Below are 6005 nucleotides of genomic sequence, written 5' to 3' on the forward strand. Positions count from 1 at the left end.
CATTCCTACTAGCATAGTCAGGTTGTTTATTATCTGTATTGCCTAGTTCTGTCTTATCTGTTGCGGTTGTTCTGTCGCCAGCGGCGGTCGACAGGAAATCGCTCTGTCTGTTTGGATCGCATTCGCCCTAGCGTTAGAGGCAGTGGATCTCTCTGTATTCTGTCTTAGGAGTATAGCCAGAGCAGTGGTTGCTACTGGTTGCTCCATCTGTCTGCCTGTTTGGATCGCATTCGCCCTAGCGTTAGAGGCGGTGGATCTCTCTGTATTCTGTCTTAGGAGTATAGCCAAAGCAGTGGTTGCTACTGGTTGCTCCATCTGTCTGTCTGTTTGGATCGCATGCGCCCTAGCGTTAGAGGCGGTGGATCTCTCTGTATTCTGTCTTAGCAGTATAGCCAGAGCAGCGGTTGCTACTGGTTGCTCCATCTGTCTGTCTGTCTGGATCGCATCCGCCCTAGCGGTAGTGGCGGTGGTTCCTTCTGTACTCTGTCTGGGAGTGTAGGCCAGAGCTGCAGTTGCTACTGGTTACTCCTTCTGTCTGTTTTGTCTGGAACAAACGCTTGCTGTTGTCTCGGTGAGGTAACCGACTAGCAAGCGTTTGCGTTCTCTTTTGTTTTCATGTTACATAGGTTAGTCAGGGTTGGTACGCTTTGTCGCTATTGCGCTTATCGTGTGGTGACCGTGCCGTGCACGCGTTTTGTCGCTATTGCGCTTATCGTGTGGTGACCGCGTGTAGTTAGTCCTGTCTGCTACTTTGTATTGCTTTGCAGTTTGTTATCGGTTCTGTCTTTGTTCTTCCTTCTCTCTGTCTTACTTGGTCTTGTGTCGCTATTAGCAATCGCCATTCCTGTAATTGCGTTCCCCCTTGGTCTTCGCTGTTGTGTGTTCACCGTCGCCGGGTGGCGACTGGATTGGTGGACATACATACTTTCTGTCTCTGTGCTCACAGCTTCTCACTAGGGGCTATCTTGCCCTGTATTGCTTCCCTTCGTACATTTCTTATCTGGAATCTGTGGCAGTGCAGAGGTGTTATTCCTCTGCACTCCACAGCTCCATCTGCGGGTAGGAATTCCTCTCTACAGGTGCATTGCACCAAAGCTGGGTTCTCTTATTTAGGCGCTTGTGGAGGATTTCCGCAGTGTCAGCGCACATCTTGTGTGCTGACCACGGAAATAATTCCACAATCATTACACTTGGACCTCCTTACTGGGTGGGCCCCCTGTGTCCTTCGAAAGACTTCCTGTAAGATGACTGTAATGAATAGTGACATATCAGCTGCGGTGGATAGCAGTACCACCGCAGCTGCTTCTGGTTCCCTGCCTGCCAGGTTTTCCGCGTCCCAGGCATCTAGTACGCCGAGGACGCGTGTCTCTGCTGTACTCAGGGGCACATTAGCTCACCGTCAGGATCTTTATGCCAGGAGGAGGCGCGTCAGCTGACCAGCTGGTCGGCTGACGTCAGAGGGCACGCTCGCCTCTCCTGATTGGCTGAGGCAGGTGGGCGTGCCTTGGGGGGTCTCCTCCGCTTCTTAAGCCTCTCGGCTTCACTTGCAATTTGTCTGCTGTCGTGAATACCTCGTGTTAGCGCTCAGACCTTAGATAGTTCCGGTGTGCTTTGATCTGGGAGGAAACCAGGGATTTCACACAAGACTAGGAATTATTGTTACTATTGGTGATTACTCTTTATTATCTGTGTATGACTCTGGCTAGCTCTGACCAATCTTACTCTTAGTGATTCTGTACCTCAGCCTATCTGATCCTGTTTCCAACTCAGCTAGTTTAACGTTCTATCTCTGTCTCCTGATTTTGTACCTTTGCCCATCTGACCTTGCTGCCAAACTCTGCCTGAAATCTCGTTCTGCCTCTGCCTCTCGATTCTGTACTGTAATCTGTCTATCTGTTGCCGAACTGATCTGCCTGACCACTCCACTCTCACCAGGGAGCCCTTGTCTCTGGTGAGAGGTGCAGTACTGAGAGACGGAGTACCCACCAGCTCCTCTGGTGAGGTATTGTTATTACTGTCAGTACTTACTGCTGCACCAATCACTACACTCAGTGCATTAAAGTGTGTATAGTTCACCATACCTCCCGGTGGCTATTTTTATTGTTAGCCTATACTTTAGTATCTGTATATCTGTATTATTGGTGATTCTGCAGATCACTATATAATCAGGTATATATCTGCATTATAGGTGATACTGCAGATCACCTGATAATCAGATCTCTGAACTTGCTAGCACCAATCGTTACAGAACAGCAGACCAATAATGTCTATGAATGCACTGTGCAGTCAGGTTGAACTATTAACCACGGCCGTTAACGGCCTAACCAACACGGTTAATGCTCAACAGACTCAGATCAGCCAGTTATCTGAAATGGTACGAAACCTCCAGGCAATTAATGCACCAGTGACATCCCCTGTGGTTATAGAACCTAGAGTTCCGCTTCCTGAAAGGTTTTCAGGACATAGGTCGGATTTTCAGAATTTTAGGAACAGCTGCCTTTCCTACTTTGAGTTACGACCTACATCGTTAGGGTCAGAAAGTCAGAGAGTGACATTTATCAAAACTTTGTTATCCGGGGATTCGCAGACATGGGCCTACAGTCTTCCCACTGGTCACGGGGCCCTGACCTCTGTGCAGCAATTTTTTAAAACTATGGCAGTTATATATGACGATCCCGATATTGCGGTGACCGCAGAAAGGAAACTTAAAACCCCCAGGCAGGGGCATAACACTGTCGAGACATACACCGCTGAGTTTAGAAGATGGGCTGTGTCGGCTAGGTGGGGTCAATTTGCTTTGCTAGACTGTATTCTGACAGATGGACAAATGGACAATTGTGTGTAAAAAAATCAAAAAATTGTAATTTACAGAGATATTTCTCCCACCCAGCATGGGTATATGTAAAAATACACCCCAAAACACATTATACTACTTCTCCTGAGTACGGCGATACCACATGTGTGGCACTTTTTTGCAGCCTAGGTGCGCTAAGGGGCCCAACATCCTATGAGTACCTTTAGGATTTTACAGGCCATTTTGAGACATTTGATTTCAAGACTACTCCTCACGGTTTAGGGCCCCTAAAATGCCAGGGCAGTATAGGAACCCCACAAATGACCCCATTTTAGAAAGAAGACACCCCAAGGTATTCCGTTAGAAGTATGGTGAGCTCATAGAAGATTTTATTTTTTGTCACAAGTTAGCGGAAAATGACACTTTGTGAAAAAACACAGTAAAAATCAGGGTTGCTCGTAAACTACGCCAGCGCAAATCTACGCGTCGTAGTAAGCAACTACGCATCGTAGTTCGTAGGCGAAGTTTAAGAACTACACGTACGCATTTCCGCATAGTCGTAGTCCCGCTATGCGAAGCTACGCCCGCTACGCGTAGTTGACGTATGTATTGCGAAGCAACTACGCGTGCGGTAACTGCATCTATATGGATCATTGCGCATGCGCAGAAATATTATTGCCCTTTTATACGCATACAATTCCGCATTGGAAGGTGGAATGTACGCTTATATTAGTTTATATATGCACATATGTAGGAGATTATTGCGGAAATTTTTCCGCATAAAGGCATAAGCGGTCGCATCAACTACGCTTCGCACGACGCGAAGCTTGTGTATTTTAACGCGTAGTATACGGGATGCAAACGTAGCAAAGTTTCTGATTTTGTAGCCGTATTTTGCGAAGCGTATTTGCGTAAAAATACGCGTAGTTCCAGCGTAGCGAAGTTGGCTGACTACGACCATCCCTGGTAAAAATCTATTTCCGCTAACTTGTGACAAAAAATAAAATCTTCTATGAACTCACCATACACCTAACGGAATACCTTGGGGTGTCTTCTTTCTAAAATGGGTTCACTCGTCGGGTTCCTATACTGCCCTGGCATTTTAGGGGCCCTAAAGCGTGAGGAGTAGTCTAGAAACCAAATACCTCAAAATGACCTGTGAAATCCTAAAGGTACTCATAGGACGTTGGGCCCCTTGGCGCACCTAGGCTGCAAAAAGGGGTCACACATGTGGTATCGCCGTACTCAGGAGAAGTAGTATAACGTGTTTTGGGGTGTATGTTTACACATGCCCATGCTGGGTGGGAGAAATCTCTCTGTAAATGGACAATTGTGTGTAAAAAAAAATAAAAAAATATCTCATTTACAGAGATATTTCTCCCACCCAGCATGGGTATGTGTAAAATTACACCCCAAAACACATTATACTACGTCTCCTGAGTATGGCAATACCACGTGTGACCCCTTTTTGCAGCCTAGGTGCGCTAAGGGGCCCAACGTCCTATGAGCGCCTTTAGGCTTTACAGGGGTGCTTACAATTTAGCACCCCCCAAAATGCCAGGACAGTAAACACACCCCACAAATGACCCCATTTTGGAAAGTAGACACCCCAATGTATTCAGAGAGGGGCATAGTGAGTCCGTGGCAGATTTCTTTTTTTTTGTCACAAGTTAGCAGAAATTGAAACTTTTTTTTTGTTTTATTTTTGTTTCAAAGTGTCATTCTCCGCTAACTTGTGACAAAAAATAAAATCTTCTATGAACTCACCATGCCTCTTAGTGAATACTTTTGGATGTCTTCTTTCCAAAATGGGGTCATTTGGATGGTATTTATACTATCCTGGAATTTTAGCACCTAATGAAACCTGACAGGTGCTGAGAAAAGTCAGAGATGCTTCAAAATGAGAAAATTCACTTTTTGCACTATAGTTTGTAAACGCTATAGCTTTTACCCAAACCAATAAATATACACTTATTGGGTTTTTTTGTATCAAAGACATGTAGCACAATAAATTTGGACGAATATGTATATAGAAATTTTACTTTATTTGAAAAATGTCAGCACAGAAAGTAAAAAAAAATTTTTGGGACAAAATTCATGTCTTTTTTGATGAATATAATAAAAACTAAAAATCACAGCAGCAATCAAATAGCACCAAAAGAAAGCTGTATTAGTGACAAGAAAAGGAGGGAAAATTCATTTAGATGGTAGGTTGTATGACCGAGCAATAAACCGTGAAAGCTGCAGTGGTGTGAATGGAAAAAAGGCTCTGGTCCTTAAAGAAAACCTGTACTGAAAATTAAAAGTCAAAATAATCATACACAAGCCATACTTACCTGCAGTGTAGTCTACTCCTCAATCTCTTTCTCCTCTCCTGTGTCCTGTTTGTCCACTGTGATCAATGGAATTCTCCGTCCTCCATTTTGAAAATGGCCATTACCCCATAACAGCTTCTTGGTCAGCACACAGTTAAACTGTAATATCGCCCACTTGAGCCATAGGGAAGCATGGACACATCAGTTCTCCTCTCAGCTGTAACTGACAGCAACTGATATATTTCAGTTCTGACAAAATGTTGTCAGAACTGGAAGTGATCATTGTCAGAAGAAAATGGTGAGCTTCTGAGAGGAGCTGATGGCAAGGTAACTACGTATTGCTCATTTGAAGTTACCTCATGTGTTTATTTTAAATAATTTTAGTACAGGTTAAGGGGTAGAAAGACTGTGGTCCTCAAGTGGTTAATGGAAAAAGATAAAATGGCACACATGTGCACAAGCCAAAATATCATGTGCACCACATGTACATTACATCTGCAATGGCCTGCCGTCTACATGCAAATGTCAGAGACCATGGTAAGAGCATAAGTATACTGCATATAGATTCATTTCTTTCTTACTGAATTCAATCATACAGGTTTCCATTTCTTGAGGGCAATGTCATTCTGAGTACAAATGCTAGAGGGCGCCAACTCCAAACCCCTCATACAGGAGCCAGGTACCAGAAAGGCAAACTAACAGAATATCTGCTAATGTAATGTAATAATACATAAGCATGCAAGCATTTTTAGCACGTTTTATGATGTTCATGTGACTGATATATATTGCATATTTAATTGAAATGAACATGATATAGAATGTGTCCTCGGCGCAGGAGGCGGCCATTTTGCTGTAGACTAGAGGAAGCCAGGGAGGGCTTCTGGTACTCTAAGCTG

This window comes from Hyperolius riggenbachi, chromosome 10 (genome assembly GCF_040937935.1).
Source record: "Hyperolius riggenbachi isolate aHypRig1 chromosome 10, aHypRig1.pri, whole genome shotgun sequence".
In the NCBI taxonomy this organism is placed as follows: Eukaryota; Metazoa; Chordata; class Amphibia; order Anura; family Hyperoliidae; genus Hyperolius; species Hyperolius riggenbachi.